The sequence below is a fragment of the Amphiprion ocellaris genome, chromosome 4 (genome assembly GCF_022539595.1).
Source record: "Amphiprion ocellaris isolate individual 3 ecotype Okinawa chromosome 4, ASM2253959v1, whole genome shotgun sequence".
Lineage (NCBI taxonomy): Eukaryota > Metazoa > Chordata > Actinopteri > Pomacentridae > Amphiprion > Amphiprion ocellaris.
This window is the reverse complement of record NC_072769.1, coordinates 39,842,837-39,861,485: the sequence shown is the minus strand read 5'-3', so window position 1 is coordinate 39,861,485 and position 18,649 is coordinate 39,842,837. Positions and strand designations below refer to the sequence as shown.

The following is an 18,649-nucleotide window of genomic DNA, read 5'->3' as shown; positions in this document are numbered from 1 at the left end:
ATAAACATGTAAATTAGAAAGTTACTGAACCACTAGGTTAATTAGTGTTCACACGTAAATAAACGTAAATAAATGCAAGTGCACACATGGAGCCAAGCACACGCTTAGTACAGTTTGGGCCTATTCTTCTTCAGGTGACTGGTTTCATTTCACACCCATGGGAATGAACTTGACTGATTAGCTATAGAGAATTAATCAAAGTAACAAGCTGCTGGAAACCCTGGGGAGCAGCCAGACACATCCTTCATCTGGAGGACTCATTTCAATGAGGCCCGTGGAGACATGGAGCTGCCAGAGTCCCAGGAAGATCAGCAGCAGTTTAACATACAGCATGTGTGGATGTATATTTTAGCTGTTTAAAGTTGGAATCCTCAGCATTAATGAGCAAGTCAACCTAATTAATATGAAAAACAGTAGTGAAAATAACAATGTGCAACACTCGTGCAAAACTGTTCCATTGTAGAATTTGCTGTTTAAAAAGTGGTGGCAGGACACTGAAATATTAACATGTATTTCTATGGATAGTGTAAAATTACCTGCTGTGTAATAATAGTTGAAATCTGTGAGAAAAACATTTCAAAATCACATGAGTGATCAAGACATGTGCAAAGCATTTTTTAAATTAATTATATCTCATGGGTTGCTTTCTTGTGTTGTTCTGTGCGTACATGCATAATCATGGTGCATGGATCACGCCTTGCATTCAGTAGCCTCACTCTTTCCTCATTTATTATTAAATGCCTTTTATATAAGCTTTAAAAGCATATATAAAAATAACATTTTTTGATACAGAAATAAATTTAAAAATAAACCATTCAAACACAATCTAGTCACTTCCTGGCAGTCTGGAACTCAACTTGGCAGTTTCAATTCTCACCTAACTGAATGGTAATTTGAGCGCTAAAAGTGCCACAGAACAGATACTTCACAGTATTTATGTGCTTTTTTTCCATGAGCATGTGTTAAGTAGCTGACAAATCTGCACAATGCATGTAGCAAACGCTGATAAATGTGCAGTTTGAAACATTGTGCTCAGCATGTGATTCGCCTGAGAGGAAGCTAACGAGCAGATCAATGCTGTGTGGTTGAGTGGGGAAAAACGATTAGAAACGTGAAGCGGTTTGTGGTGTGCCGGGACAGCGGGCTTGAGCTTAGGACTACGTTTCCTACGAACTGTCACCCAGCTACCCCGACTTCCCGGCTGCTCGGGAGCTGCTAGGGGACGGCTAGCAGAAGCTACACTAGAAGCTATGCTATTGCGGTCCGCAGCGGCTAAGGTGGCCTGGCTAACAGCTAGCGGGGTGTTTTCCATGGTGCGGAGCCGCGCTTCCAATTCAGAGAGCCTCGCCTCCAAAGCTACAAAGAGACTGCATTTATTACAGGCATCGTTATCACTAAAGGGGGCAGAGGAGTAACTAAACATGTGACACACTGAGCAGGAAAGAGAAGGAGAGGAAGAGGGAGAAGCCATGCTAACGGCTAAGTGCTAAGCTAGCTGACCAGAGATAACAGATTAACTTAGAATTAAGTACTGAGAAAGTGCTTGAAGAAAACGAGTGTATGTTACGATTCAAATATTACCGCTACACGCAGATTTAATGAATATCAAATTAGATGGAGTGGATAAGCTACAACAGTCACAGAACACAACACAGCGCTACAACAGGAAGTGACGCAATACGCTCACCGTAACGTCAGACGTCAGCAGAAGCCAGGACCTCGTGGATCCTCGGACTGAACAGTCCTAACGTTGCTTTGAACGAGTAATTGTAAGAACATCCACTGATTGATAAAGTCAAAGTATTTTCATACTTATAAATAAGGCAAAATAAGGAGATTTCTAAGTGATCACAAACTTTTGAATGGTGGTATATATTGTCGTGTTTTTCACTTTATTTGCCAGATTTTCTGTTCACCTTCATGTCTACTTCCATTCCAAAAGTAAATTGGATTAGCATACCTGTATGTGTTCTGCATTTAGGAGATTTCTGAACTACATGTAGCAGATACATTTCAGGAGAGAAGGGGCCACAACACACAGTTGAAATACATGCAAAACCCAGCCTCATGTTTGATTCTCCGTGTGTACATGCTGGATGTGCAGGTTATAAATGGAAACTTAAATGGAAACACAGCACAACAGCAGTCGACAAATCAATAAATCCGAAAGGGTATTTGCATAACACCTTCAATGCAAATACCATTTCCAAAAAGACAAAAATAAATACAACTAAGCAACTGTATTAATTAAAAACTCCAGATTTAAAAAAAAAAAAAGATACATACAATTAATAACATGTCAGGAAGCTTTCTGAAGTGTACCAAAGAGAATCAGATACACAAGGATTTAAAGGATATTTTGCTGTTTATAGTTTATCGTTTCCTTTAACCAGTCCTATTTGGCCTTTATCACTCCAAACAAAAAGTAAAACATTAATGTATAATATATGAGAAAAATATAATGTTATAGTATGTACTTTTTCCTGAGAAGAATATATCAGTGAGCTACAACATTAAATCCATTGTGTGAATAACAGTGATCATCTTCTTACAAAGTAATGTTCTGTTGGGGAAATCTTGGACAATGCACCACAAAAACTCCTCAAGAATGGCTCAAAGACTTGCTAAAGAAGTCAACATGTTGACTCAGCCTGCAAAATCCCCAGATCCCAGTTTAATTGGGTGTCAGTGGGATGTGCCAGAACAAGCCCAATCCATCCACTCCACTCGATCAGCGTATTTTGGGGAAAATAGTTAACTTGAATAAAATATGAATGCATGTATTTTTACACTGTGGCACTGCCAATTTTTACACAAGTATAATATCTGAGTTACAAACCTGAAAATCAAGATTTTTAACTTGTCCAGATGGTGTTTTTTAACAAGATGGAAGCCACATCATCAGCTAAATCAGCAATCAGTGCCATGGCTGTGCATGTACACTTTAAAACAGCAGTGTTTTGATGTCGTTCTGTCCACTTGTAGGATGGGTGTAATTATTCTTCAAAATCACTTTCTGGCTTGAACATGTATGATCACTCCAGTGTCATGGCCACACAATCACAAGTCCTTGTATAACATAAACAGGTAAGAGTTTTGAGAGATTAAAAATATCGAACTTAATTCCTAACTTCTCTGAACTGTCCCAAATAAACTGCCCAAGCAATTCTGAAAGTTGATTGCAATGTTAACAAACTGTCCACTCTGTGTCTCCTCACAGCGACTGTTACAGAAAATAACATTTTTTCTCTTTCTGTATAAAAGCACATCTTCATACCCTCCATTCTTCAGTCTGTGTTGTGCATGAGATCTGTTGTACTCCCTTTTTACGAATATCACCAACGCTCGAACAGAAGTTCAGGGTAAATCTTTTTGTTAATATAAAATGTTCTTAGATAGTGATCGATTGCTCCATCCAGGACAAAAACAACCTCAAAAATTAAAGTAATTACCTCCATTACTCTCCCACACATGACAGTCATTGTTGATGGCCCCATATTGCATGAGTCACCAGATTAGGTGGCGTGGCATCCCTCGCTGCTATTGTCCGACTTTTATCTGTTTTGTCTGCCCTTGAGGGCTTGATGTCAGACATTCCTTCCAACACACAGGGTTAGTTTCCAGCTCAATAACTTCACTAACAGCTCTCTCTGTCCCTGCACGGTGCCTTGGTTTGTTTTTATTTGTCTTTTGCTATTGATTGTGTTTGCTCCTGCTGCTGTCTGACAGATATGTCTGTTTGTCTAAGGCTGTTATCTACTACTCACATTGTTTTGATTTTAATTAGTTGTGGTTTTCTTCAATTTAAAAAAAGACAATACAAAAACTAAATTAAGGGCAATCTACTGTTACTCTCAATTAAGTCTATTTTGATTGGAGTTTATTATCGTGGATTTTTGTATTTACTGCTAATTTTATGCCCTGTAATTCCATCTTCCCATGGTGATGTCTTTCCTTGCTTTCTGTTCTTTTAAATGAACTATTTAATGGTGTGATTCTCATAGTAAGAGTTAGATAATGTGGTCATTTCCGCATAAAAATCACCCAAGGTCTCATTATGTGTCCTTAAAAATCTACATTTATTCCTAGTAGAGGAGCCCCAGGTTAGATTTCTTCAATTATGGAGAGTCACATGGAGAGTCACTGGCTTCCAGCTTTGAGGGGAAATTGCTATTATATGAAGAAAACCATTTAATGGATGCTTTTATCCACGCAATCTTAGTGTGTATGGGAACTGATGTAAAAACCAAGGCACTATTTACCCATTGAAGATTTATCTATTTTCCCCTTTAGATATACAGACATTGTGTGTGCTTGAGTTTACTATAATAATGCATAATACTGGACTGAAAATTAGTCCAAATGGAGGTAAGCGTTTGGAAACCTATAGGCTAACCTGGTGGTGAAAGTAAAGAAAGAAAGAAAGTAATTTTCACAGACTTGTTAAAGCCATAAAACCTAAGGGAGCATGACTGTGACAGATCAACAGTCCAATGCTGGATAGTAAATCATTTGCTGCTCTTAACAGAACCACAGTCTATTTTGTGGCAATCTTCACATATATTTGTATTTCCTGATCTTAACAGTTAATGGATGTACTTTGCCTCGAAATTCACATCCCTTTATTCCCGGTTGAATTACACTCAAATTACACTCAACATTTATTGCAGTGAGGAGCAGCCAATATGAAATTTCACCCTTCCTACAATTCTACTGGCTTGTCTGTAAAAACTATATATCGCATTTAGTCCGAGTTACAACCTGCATAGAGCTCTGCACCTATTTCCACACCCATTACCTGTGCTTTGAACTCCTTATTGCATAGATGCATTAAAATCTAGATATCTTAATATCAGTGCAATGCAATATTGCTTAGATATTTTACAATAAACAACCAACAAAAAAACCCAGCTTTGATCGAAATCTTTCTGACAGGTTATCAAAGGTAGGCAGGGGAACAGATTAAAGGCAGCTCAAGCTCCAGGGAGAGACTGAGGCAAAATCTGTGACCAAAAAAACAAATCCACAGAAACAAAAATCCCAAAAAACACAAAGACAAGGGGAGCAGAATGGATGCAGGAAGCACAGGAGGCAGTCAGGCAGGAAACAGGAGGTAAGCAGACTGTGAGCTCAACTTAGCTTGAGAGCCACTGCAGGAGTGGAGGAGAGCCTGCAAGTTCCTCTTGACACTAGAAGTGGTAGAAAAAAGTCCAGTCTTGACCGGAACCACAGAAACCTGGGGCTTGGCAGTAAATGCCCTCTCAATTAAAGTATAGGCTACAAGCCTCTATGTCTGTGGATCTTCCAGCAGCTGAGTTCAGTCTCAGCACAGTGTCTGTCAAGACACTGTCAAGAGGGTCAAGTTCAGGTCTGCTGGGTCCATGATTTCATACTGCTGGAGGATGATCAAACACAGGAGGGGAACAAGGAACCAAACACAACTGGTAGTCACATGAGGAACACAGGTTGGAACTTAAACAGGTAAGCAGGAAGGTTAACAGGAAGGCAGGCAAACTGTTGCACTGACACCTTCAGGGGGAGAAACACAAGGGTATATAAACCAAGGTAACACCTGTTTTATTGCTTGTTAGATCTTCCTGCAGTTTGTGATACCGTTGATGACTTGATTTCAATGAAACATCTTCAGCATTAAAGATACTGAGCACAGTGTCCATATCTTTCTTTTACAGATGTCTGTGCATCCACTAGTGAATGTAGATTCTCCACGACCCAGTACACTAATGGAGCACCTCAAGGCTTTGTCCTTAACCCACTATTATCCTCCATTTATATTCTGTCTCCAAGACTAATCTATCCAAAGCCTCCCACTAATGTCCATTTCTATGCAAATTATTCCCACATCTAGTTGTCTTCAGACTCCAACAACACAATATAATTATGCCATGCAATCATCTTACAGAAAATACAAACTGGCTTATTCGGTACTTCCTTCTATAAAACTGAGACAAATCAGAGCCTTTTGCTCCACTGATCACATCTCCACACCCTTGGGTTCTCTGTTGCTCTACATTAAAACACAGTGTAGAAATCTCAGCATTATCTCCAATCACTAACTTAACTTCAGACTGTTTGTCTGCAAAGAGCCTTTCATCCATTCAGTTGTTACACCCCAGACAGAGTATTATAATTCACTGTATAAGTCCATTTTCTGAATTCCATGTCAACAAAACATTCTGAACTTCAACAGGTCCGGGTTGCTGCATGCAAAACTACATACAAAATCCAATGAAAGCATCTACATAACACCCCGATGACCCGTACATTTAGAATAAACTGAAATCATTGCTACATTTAAAGCACATATGGGGTTAGAACGCGATTATATTCAGGATTCAAGATTCAAGAACTTTCTTGTCATATACACAGCAGAAACACAGTGGTTACCCTGAGTGATGAAATTCTCATTTTGTGAGATGAACTGTACTGTCTTAATGACATGCTGGAGAGCCTTCCTGTCCTTAGTGCTGCAGTTCCCATACCATACGGTGATGGAAGTGGTCAGGATACTCTTCACTGTACATCTGTAACAGTTGCTGAGGAGTTTGGAGAATAATGCAAAGTTCCTCAGCTTCCTTAGGAAGAAGAATCTCTATTGAGCCTTCTTGATGATCTGTTGTGTTGTGAGTCCATATTACCAACATGCTGTCCTCTTTTGAAGCAGAATGAAGCCTGAAATCCTCTGGTAGACGTCCTATGTTGATTTATGCATCAAGACTAAAATCCAGAGGAGGTGAAGCCTTTGGAGTCAAATCCTTTTGACTCTAGAAGTACTTGCTGGAGGATATCAGGTAGTCTAGCTTTGTTTCTTCTATATTAAATGTATAAATTCTGGTATTCCCATGAAAGTTTATCTCTCAACATGCTCATTCACCTCCACATGCTATATACATACAGTAGATGGCTCATTAGCTTCTTGGCACTGAACACTGGATGTAAATCATGAGGAGTGGAAGCATCTAATGTAATCATAATTCCTCTTGGTTTGTGGTAGACTACTTTGTATCTGTTTTCATTAGCTATGATGTGTTTTGATGGCTTAATATTCAGACATAAGAGATGAATAAAGCAGCTGCTCAGACTGACTCTTTTCTCCAGAGTTTTGTGATATTGGAAGTTCAGGCTTCATTGCTGAAGTTCCATCACTACTTCAGGCCTCCCAGTATGACTCCTCATGTCTGTGTTGGTTTTTAAAAAAGCTGAGATCCCGTCAGGCTTATTGTACCTGAAATCTCCAGTCCGCTTCCTTCCCACTGTTTCCACCTCCTTCTCTGTCTCTCTAGATATTCTCTTGTCTTTCTCTCCTCCCATCTCATAATCTGTTCATCCACATCAGCATCGACCAACTCTCGGAACTCTTCTGTCTCTCCTTTCACTCATTTCTCCCTCTATCCTTCTTCCTGCTGTTTCTCCTGCCTTTCCTCGTGGCCCCGGCATCAATAATTCACAGTCCCCTGCAGAGGCAACCGCCTGGTGGACTGATTAAACATGAGAGAGAGAGAAAGACTGAGAGAGATTGCAGAGGTGTGAGGGAGATGCAGGGGAGCGAAATAATGATAATGCAGATGAATCAATGTTCAAAACTTTGAAATGCACTAAACACAGACTGAAGATATGCAACTGAGTAGAAATTAGTTCATGTTTAATTTGAGACTTCCATTTGTGCGTGGATGTGTGACCTTCTGTACTGTTTTAAACCTTCTAATTATGGAAGGTTTAACATTACGGCCAGTCCTTACTTTTTTAGTGGACAGGCAGACGGTGAGGGCTTGGTTTTAGGCATCACTTGAAGGCCAGTCTGAGGTGTGCGTTTGTGTGCTCTAATATGTGCTTAACCCAGCAGTGCTGAAAGCCCAATATTATCCCTATCACCAAGTGGGTGTGGGCAGCATAGCTCAGCCATCTCAGATTTACACAACCTCACTAATGTACTGTCCTCATGTGAAGGAAGCATCACATTAATATTGTCTCCTCTCTTTAAATCTGCCACATCCTCTCCTTTCCACTCACCAAGCAGTCACCCATGAAGGAGTTTGTAGCTTGAATCTTTTGGTCTTGTTCCTTTGCAGTAGTTCTGTCTCTACTTTACCACATGACTACTTTTTGTTGGAAAAGACTTTAACAATGCATGTGGGACGAACCAGTGGTGTGGTATAAAAAATATTTTATATCGTTTTAAAGCGTTCCTTTTCATATATTTTTTTTTAATATCGATGGAAATCCGATTAGTTTTACAGGGCAGAGTGAAAATTCTGCTGCTGTATTCATTGGCATCTGTATTTTTCTGGATCACATTATACATAGTTTAAAAGAGAAATGAGATAAACCATTTTAAAATACCAATGCCACAGCAATAATAGCAGCACTGGAAACTGTCCCTTACTTTGTAGCTGGAGCTGTTTCTACCTTTAGTGTTGTCTACAGGGAGCATACTAGTTGAATTGCTGTGTTGCACATTATATTAGAGTCTGATCAAATAAAAACTGCCAAGCTTTTAGTCATGTTAGTAAAAAGTGGGTAAGTAGTCACCGTCTTCTAAGGTCAGGACTTGTTAATGTGCTTTTGCTACAAATATGCAGTTGTAGATAGATTTATCTTTGTGGTTAATGCTGGGCATCATATAAGCTGCTACTCTGCATGCTCACCAGATCTCCATGGTGTTATAATAGCAATCATCCTTAACTGAACTCCAATTAAGTTCCTGCAGTCACAAAAAAGTTAGCTTGTGCATTAAGGAAATGGGATTGGCTGGCCTTAGGGAACATTTGTTGACTAATAAATTCTACATAAAGATGTAGGCAGGGAATCAGCCAGTTGCCAAATGCACCGTCGACATTGTTTTGTTTATTTTTTTCTTCTCTGCTTCAGTGACTCACCTGAATAAAAGTTAGCAGGCACAAGTTGGTTGATGTAACAGCACCCCTTTCACCAACAGGATACCTGAAACACACGATGTCAATATGATTACAAACTTGAATAAGCACTGATTGCAATAAAACAAATCTGGTTAAGATATCTTATCAACTACCTTTGTAATAAATTCTTAAAATTGTAAAGAGACTTTATGGACACGCAGTAGATCTCCAACTATTGTATTTAAAGTATTTGTCTTCTCATTGATGATTAAATACCTTAAAACCCATCTTTGTGTGTCAAAGTTATATAGTTAGAGGCTTCCTTTCTTTCTGTCTTTGGTTTAGATGTAACCTGTTGCTTCTTGTAGAATATGTGGATCTATTTAGTTCTCACCTCTCTTTCTTCAGCCATCCCATATCACTGAAGCTAGAGCACACCAGCTCACCCACAACTCTGCTCAAATACTCTAAAACTACAATGGCAAGCTGTATTATTGGCATAATTCAGCTATAAGTGTTCAAACCGATTCTGGAGAAGAATAACGACACTGAAAACTCTACCATGCAAGTTGACAGAATGCGTTGGTTACGTTTGAGACTTGTCATTGGTATGTTGCAGTTTCAAGGTGGAAATGAAAAAACACCACGCAAAAAATGTCAAATGGACATTTCAAAAGAAGAAGAATGTGAAAGCTTTTTGAGAAAATGTGTCACTGATTCCTTTATTCCCTTAGAGACATCTGTTAAACGCCCCAAAAACTGCTGCAGTGTTGCAACCATGCTGTTAGACTGACACTTTACCTACACCATTAGAGTGCCAAGAAAACACATGGCTTGCCTGATGGATGCACATGGAGAAGTGCCATGTTGCTTTTAATGGAAGAGGAACCAGAAGCCTGGGAGCAGGCATTTAATGTAGTTCTGATTTGAAATGATAGAAGATGGCACCATTTAATGAGAGCTTTAAAACACACCACCTGCTTGGGAGGCACGGAGGCGAGACAGGGGGATTAATATTTATCTGTGGTGCCTTGAAAGCTGTGGCAAATGATAGAAAGTTATGTTTTCATGAAGTCTTCCCCTCTGCTTCTCAAATTTGTCACAGTGACTGTTAATAATTCAGTAATGCACATGACCACACGCCCACACACACTGAGGTACTTATTTTAAATGACTGGCTAGTGAAACAGTTTATACAAATCTGTTGTTAAACACACACAAGCGTACATTGCTCAGTGCACTTCTACATGACGGAGATGTCATTGCCCCTTAATGATTCCTGCCGATGCCTGAGGCTGCTGATATATTAGTGTCATATTAGGAGGAAATGGAAAGAAGTTACCTGAGGGGGTTGACTATTTCCATTTATTTATGGGCCTGTGAAAAAGGTAATATACTGTATCTGACATGGAAACTGGGAACATAGTGACATTGAGCAGATGCTGGAGACAGGTGTAATGTGTTTTTCTCTACCTGTGCTTAAGTCAGTAAGACTTTGCCGATATATGTTTTGATGAAAAGCTGTCAAAAACACTGTGACTGTATTTGGAATAGAAACAGTCACTGGATTTGATGGATAGTCACAAAGAAAAAGTTTGCACAGTCCTTTTCATGTGAAGTTTCCAAACTTCTCTGACTCCTCATAATCAGACAGTGGCTGTTATTTTGCATCTCTCACGTCTCTTCTTCATTTCTTAGCTCCTCCCAGCGAGGATGTGAGAGACAGAGAGAGATGTGAGGATGTAACATGAAGACGAATGAGCCAGAGCTGCCACTGGGGTGCCATTGTGTCAGTCGTAAGTGTGGGGAGTTACTCATGATGTGCTGCACAGCTGTATCACCTGTCAAGCTGAATGCTACAAATGTCCACAGAAGCCCTGATAAGAGAACAACTTCAACAGCATATTTATAGAAAGACGGATGTGAAAATCTCTTCCAGGCCCATAAAAGTCTTACATATAAAAGAGGTTCTTACTGTTCAGATAACTTGTTGGCTGACTGTTATCATTACTGAATTACTGTTATCTGTATAATAATACACCACATACTGTAGCTGTAAAAGACTGTGTATCTTGATTGTACTGTGAAATAAATTTTTTTAAAAAATGCTACTTCATGTGATGCCACAGCACATAGAAATTCATTTATCCTATATAGTCCAAGTGTGCACACAAGGAGACAGAACATTATATTGTACTTCTTTATGTAACTGTGTTCTGTTATATTATCTATGCATGACTATGTAAAATAATAGCTGTGAGGATAAACTGCGTGAATAAAGAATAATTGGACTCAGCTCATGGATCAATTACCTGCTGTAGCGGATCATTAACCAGACGTCCAGCCCATGGAACAGCGGATTCAGTTCAAATAATGCGTCGTGTAGCCTGAAGGCTATAAAGGGGAAATATCCTCACATTCTGATGATCCATTCAAAGAATTTTAAACAGTACTGTGACTGATCAGTTGGAACAAGAATCCTGTCCGGAGCTCAGGAGAGCACAACTGTGTTTCAGCATTCTTCTCCTGCAGCAGGCAATAACTACCCTGCTTACATGATGTCAGAAAATTATGTGAACTACTTTAAATTAAACACTGGACTATGAAGAGCATGCACACAATTTACCTCAATAAATCGATAAGTCCTATGGCTATGAGAAGACGTGTAGACATGATAGTGATGGTAGTAGCTGCATGTGTTGATCTCAGGGACTAGTCATTATATTCAGCGTTGTATGTCATTACAGACAATCTTACTGTGCTTTGCTTTGCAGGCCATTAATGTAACACGGTGCCAGTAAGTGCAGAGAAAACTCAAGGGACCTATCCTAAAGATCATCAGATGGGAAAAGGGACATCATAAAGGACTACTATCTGAGCCATGCCTTCCCTGAAGCTGTGAGGAGATTTCTGCCACCACATCGTAGCACTGATATCTCTTTACTGGCTGCCCATGAGTTGCCATTCTGTGTTGTGTTTGGAGGCAGATGGTTGTCTGCTGTTCAGAGGTAAATTCTGACACGTTTTGATGTGAAGTGCTTAAACATTTTCCAATCAGTCATATTATTAAAAACAACTGCCTAATATCGTGTAGTTCCCTCTCATGCTGGCAAACCAGCTCTGGGTCCACTAGTCATGTGGGCCCTTTGTGGATTGAGCTTCTTACACCACATCCCATAAATACTCGATGAGACTGAGATCTGAGGAGTTTGGAGCAGGGTGTACACCTCTTTGCTGTGCTTCTCAAGCTGCTCCTGAGCAGTTTTAGCTGTGTGGCTCGGCACATTGTCCCTCTGGGGAAGGTCACTGTCATTGGAGAGCATCATTGCTATATGGAGGGATGATTAGTGGAGGATGTAATGTATCAAAATCACATCCATGCAAATACCAGGACCCAGAGTTCCTAAGTAGAACAGACATCAACTTCAAGAAATGACTGTTCACTTGCTCTCCAATTTGTCCCACCACTTCACAAGGTCCACTGTAATGAGACAGAAGACTGCACCATTTGTCTGTGGTTTAAGTGGTATTAATGTTGTTACTGACTTGTGCATTAGTTTATCCAGCACTATTTCCCACGCAATAACTAAACACGTTTTTGCCATGTTGAAGACCCATTGGAGGTCCCTGCTCTTCAGGGCCCTGGAGGTGAACCACAACTTTGTACCCATGGTCACCACCACTTGTCTTGTCCTACACAACATTTTCCTGAGAACAGGGGACATCCTTGGACCAGTGCAAGACACTGACTCCCCTCAGTGCCTTTCCCATGTCCAGTGGCTGGTTGGACAACTCTCTGAATATTGCTCCTTACAGGAGCGCAGATTATTGCACATGCTTTTTTTGATGAGTTATTATGCTATGCTATTCATATGTAGTGCCCTGCCTTTGTTTTGTAGACCTTGTGGTAATTGTATGGGCACTTAGATTTGTCTGACATTTTATTGTGTTTTTACCCAGCAGATTTATCGATCTCATTTATGGATCTGCATTCCACCTACAGCACCCTGGTGTTTGTGATTGTTTATGTCGCTGTATATCGTATAAAGTCTCTGGTTGTGTGTATGTTACTGTGTTGTACTTTAAGCAAGCGGTCACAAACAAATTGCCCCTAGTAGGATTAATAAATGTGTTTATATTGTACGCTTGACATTTATACCATCTGACAGATATTTGTCAGAGGACTGCAAACTGAGATATGAACATACTCATTATATATATATATATATATATATATATACACACACACACACACACATATATATATACACATACACACACACACACACATATATATATATATATATACATATATATATATACATATACATATATATATATATATATATATATATATATATATATATATATATATATATATATATATATATATATATGATAATTCAATTTGTATTCAAATTGAATTATCAACACTAATAACTCTTTGTCCATGGAAATAATCCCTTACTCCTTAGCCTGTTTGGCAGTGTTTTGCTGCCCTGTGAATAAATGTTTTTGCTCTTAGTTGGATTAAAATGAGTCTTTGCATCCGTCTCTGTCAGACATGGGATCGAATCAGTTTCGTGATAGATTTACACCTGACTGACTTAACAAACATAACACCACAGGATATTTAACCATGACACAGGAAGTAGGCCTACACCTACTAAGCACATAACCCCTCTGGTGTTAGTTATTAGTTAAGCTATTTTGTAGTAGAAAAGACAGTCATTATAAAAAGAAAACTGCCACGAGAACCTTCTTGGACCACCTACATTCATGAAGGGCTGCTCCCAACCGCCCAGCGTCAGCTTGTGAGTTGGGCTGGAGACCATTGATTTATGTGATTAAATACAGTTTCTAGAGTGAACCAAGAGGAAATATTGGTATCTTCTATTCATAATTCATCTGCAAATGATGCTGTGATAAGTAAGGCTTGAAGCAGCATTTCTTTACATGTATTTGCATGTGTTAATGTGTATCCATGCTTTTATTTGCTCCTGTACTGTAGCTGTGTGTGTACTTGCATGGGTGTTTGTGTGTTTGCATTTTGCTCTGATTCATTATTGAATTTCTTTTGTAGACAGCTACAGAATATTGGGGCAATTCATTCCCTCATCAATATGAGTTTGTGAGGTCATCACTTTATGCAGGACTGCAGGCAGTATTGACAGCTACGAGATGGAAGAATAGGGAGCATAAAATATTTTTCTTTATGGTAGTTAAAAAAGGAAAACAAGAAACATCTATAAAGCATCACAGAGTCTTTGGGAAGCTGGATTAAAAAAATAGAGGATAAATTTTACGGCAGTTAGAAAAAAAGAAGATTCAAAACTGTGGGTCAAAGTCTCAACAAGCACATTTTTAACCTTCATAAAAGAATGACAGATATGTACGGGAGAGTTTTTCAGTTTGCACAAGACCATGGTCATCATCTTTAAAAAAGTTATTATTGGTGGTTTGACATGCTGCCTAACTTCTAGCTGTGGGCGGGTGAACGAGCAGACGCAAACGCAACACACAGATTCAGAGTGAGGTTTGAAAGGTTTACTGCAAAACTTAAGTTTCAGCGGGTGAAGAATGGCTGATGGAGGTCAGGGAGCTGGAGAGAGCGGAAGGCAAGGGGCAGGTAGAGCGGAGTGAGCAGCCTTTGGGGAGAAGGAAGAGGGTGATCCAGTGTCTGAGCTGGCAGAGGAATGAAGCTTGGAGCGGCGGCAGAGAGTGAGCAGCAAGCTGGAGTTTGGAGGTGAGTGTGGTGGGTGGAGAGGGTGAGCAGGCGAACGTGGCTCAAGATAAGAATGGACAGACGGGCAGCTGGCTGGGTTGAGCTCAGTGTGCAAGCTGGCAGGCGAGGTTGAGTCTGAGGCACAAGGAGAAATTTTGACAGCAAAAGCAAAAACAGGAAAGTAAGCACAAAGCAAGTGTTAAAGGCCTGAGAGTGTTGTCTACCACACTGGGTGGTGGGAACAATCTGGCAAAGGTGGGGTTGTATTCAGAACACGACAGAGCTAAGGTGTTCATGTCGGATCCAAATCTTACTGAGCATCTATGGCATGTTCCAGTATAAGCCTGATCTCATTAGGTCCCACCCTGCAATCCACAGGATCCACAGAATTCACTGCCAGCATCCCGGTGTCCCAGAACATCCCCAGAGGTCCTGTGTCCATCACCACCGGGTCAGAGGAGTTTCAGCAGCATAAAGGGAACCAACACAATATTAGGCAGGTGGTCATAATGTTATGCCTGATCAGTGTATGTACACATGAACACTGTTCTGCTTATCTGACAGACATCATAAAACACACCTTTGCTGTAACAAACCTGTCACTGCTTTAAAACAACGGTTTTAAAGCATCAATGTCTCATTTTGTCAAACGCCTGTTGCCTCGACTCCTCTCTCCTCGTGTATCTTTCTTGCACTCTGCACTCACGAATCAGGTGGGAGGGACTCAGACACGAGGGGATGAGTCAACGATGTACAAACTAAGAAATGAGCAGAGGGGAGCGAGTCAGACAGGAAACCAAAGGAGACAGGAGGGAAGAAGAGAAACCCAGAAATACAGGGAGAAAACACTGGACTCATGGCAGAGTCATGACACTGCCATTATACTGAGACACACTAATCAGCAGCCGTGGCTCTGAGCTCTTCACCGTTCATCACCAGCATAATTCAGACAGAATGTTTGTTTGATCAAGTATGAATATAGTCTGCTGAGGTTCCACAGAAAGGACATTAGACAGTCGTGTTCAGTCCATATCAAATATGAGCCTACAAATCAAATAAGCGTTCAAAGATTCACTGTTTGCCCTTACATACGTTTCATTCAGCAAATGGGACAAAGCTTCAGGTTAATAACGCCTCTCATTACCACTTTCTTCAGATATAGATAGACACAGTGTTCACTTGTCATTGTTCATCTTCAATTTGCATGAGTTACATTATGAGCAAAAGACATCAGTTCATCCTGATTCCCTGCTACAAGAAGCTGTCAGCAAAATCAGACATTTTTTTTTTAAATCTCTGCGAATGTTGTCTCAACTGAGTGTAATTACAGGTTTTGAGGAACAAACACGAACACAGTGATGAGCTTTTCTTCACAGGATGTTCACATGCCTCAAAAAAAAGGGAAAAAAAGCGCAGAATTAATTGCGAAGCAGAGCCATGCAGTGTAATGCTGGATGCTGACCGGTATGACAGAACCCTGGCTCAGAATAACACAATCTGCAGCACTTTTATGCCTCAAGTTGAAGAATCCATTCTCTTTCAAAGCCAATCTAAAATGCTCAAAAGTACAACTAATCATATTGAGTTTGACAACATCTGTGCTTTGCTGAAGGGGACACTGTGTCAACAAGGTCCCAAAGCTTTATTTTCCAGCTATTGCTACACCATGCAGGAGTTGCATTTCTGCACTATTGGATGTAAACACAAAACTATCAGCCAAACAGAGACGGAAGCTGGAGGGTTTGAACTTCTGCTCAGCTCAGGTCATTTAGTCATAAACTTTGCATGCTTGGGAAGCTGGGCAGTGGGCTGTTTGCAGCAGAATTTAAAAATTTTAAGTCTTTTTCTTTCAAATGAAACCTTGAAAATTATGAGTGGCGATTTGTTTCTGACTGGGTGGAAAAATGGGAGTACTGTGCTGGAGTACTGTTGTGCTCTTTTCAGACATGGCACATTGCTGCTCCATCAGTCGGTTAATTCTGTCATTCTGACTTCAGACGTTTACATTAAGGTTCCTCCCAGCTTCATTCAGAAATCCCCACTACAGTGATGTACAGAGCCACGGTATTTGCCATATTGGGCAGTGCATGAAGTGATGTGTAATGCACGAATAAACAAAAGACTAAAGCTAAACTAATAGCAAATTTATTAAAATGGAGATGGGATCAGTCAGGATCTAACGGCTCGTCACCCAGTGTACTTTTCCTCACATCAGACAGGTGAGCTGTCACAGTTTATAAGCTGCAGTTAAATTATTTATTACATAGCAGCCGTCCTCAGGTTGAGTCCTGAGCTCCATCAGAGGTGTCAGGATATTATTTTCCTATTAAAGTCTGATCTGTTCACTAAAGTCAAAATAATTACTGTCAGGTTTTTTAGTTATTTTAAATAAGAGCTTGCTCACTTTTACAGGACATTTGCATTGGTAGCAGCCTATTTATTGTGTCCCATAGCTACATAAAGTGCTACACATAACGTCGCTCATCATAACAGGCCAATGTAACTTCTGAAACCAGGGATGTGTGTACCTATCTGTTAATGCAGTTCAGACTTGTGTGGTGTAAAAAGTGATAACGTAAAAGCTACCAGGTTGAACCTAGTAACAGAAGGAATACAGCCTTGATTTTCTGCTTTGATAATGTGCACACAGACAGCTGTAGACACCACTGACATAAAGCTGCTGCTGGTATACTATTTCCTACTGTGCCTAGAGGACTCTTTTAGTGTAGCTGCCACATGGACGCAGAATTAGGGATGCACACAGACATGCATTTGTGATCTTGCAGACTTGCAAACATTGAAAAATTGACATCACGTGGACTCAATCAGACCCTCGCGGACGTGGAATATATGACACTGGCTGAGGAAGCGCATGTCAGGAAGGATGGGGTCTTAATGTAGACATCATACACTAAAGCTAGGCTGCAGATCGTTCTTTCCTAAATATATATTTTTCTCTGTTACCAAAAATCTTCCAGTCCAAGTAATCTGCTGTTATCCTGGGAACATGACTGAGCATATACTGCAATGTCTTCTTTCAATTTATATTAAATCTGTATACTGGCCCTTAGCTCCTAACACAAGCTTTTCATTATTGGTCATTGAGCGAATCAAAACAGACTACTTTGATCAGTCTGTTCTTCATATTGCAATCAATTGCTAAACTCCCATCTTTTCTACTGAGATATATTTGTGATATTGGACATGTTCATCATCAGCAGAATTTTTCTGCACACAGACAATCGATTAAAACTAAAATGTTGAATGCAAACTCATTACAGTTTGTTTCTCTTTGGTTTTAATGGGTCTAAAGTGTGAGTCCTTTCGCTCAGTGTTAGATGATGAAAGCTTCTCTTTGCCGTTTTCCATTTGCAGCACTCCAGGTTGACTGCTGAGGCTGTAAGAGGAGGACAGATAAGCCCTTACCTCCCTGAGCTCCATGGATGTTCCCCTCATTATCAGTTTTATTTTCAGTCTGGATATTGTAGCACCAGCGCAGAACATTCCTGTTCTTCTCCAAGAGAAATGTAGTGAGCCAAAGACGACTAAATGAGACCGGTCTTGATTTTAAAATCCGATCTTTTTCAGAAGACAGAAAGTGACTGCTCATTGCTACTGTCTGCCAAACTGGTCATATATTTTTAAAATCTGACGTTTAAAAAGTTTCACAAGTGTGACAGGGGCTCCTCAATCCACAGAGTCCTGCTTTGCCACTTGTAAAAACCTGAACATTGCCACAGTTGAAGTTATATAGATTTTGACCTTCTAGCTGAAAAATCCCTGTAGGCAAAGAGTTTAATTCAGCCAGACTATAACAAAATGTGCTTGCCAGCGCATTGTTTCCTCAAGCTGTCTTGCAGTTTCATCAAAGAATCCATTTCTACACCACAGGGTTATTTTCAAGTGTAGAAAATCCATTTATATCTAAGATCTGAATGCCTGAATAATGTAGGCCTACATAAACTGAGAATAGCGTCTGATGAAAAAGTTCCCTCTTCATCGTCTATGCTGCAATGACAAGACAGAAACATTTCTACATAAAAATGTAAAA

The 18,649-nt window shown here is 40.0% G+C and overlaps 1 long non-coding RNA gene across 4 annotated transcripts in view; it reads right to left on the bottom strand.

Annotated features, from left to right (window-relative positions):
• LOC118469470 (uncharacterized) overlaps window positions 1-18,649 on the bottom strand; it is a 44,886-nt gene that overhangs the window by 11,993 nt on the left and 14,244 nt on the right. For 2 of the 4 annotated variants that reach the window (XR_008601501.1, XR_008601502.1), the window contains one exon: window positions 8,895-8,958. This is a non-coding gene — a long non-coding RNA (uncharacterized LOC118469470). Of the gene's footprint in view, window positions 1-845; window positions 7,497-8,894; window positions 8,959-14,377; window positions 15,357-18,649 lie in introns of those variants that run through there. The other 2 variants (XR_008601503.1, XR_008601504.1) reach the window with 2 other exon arrangements.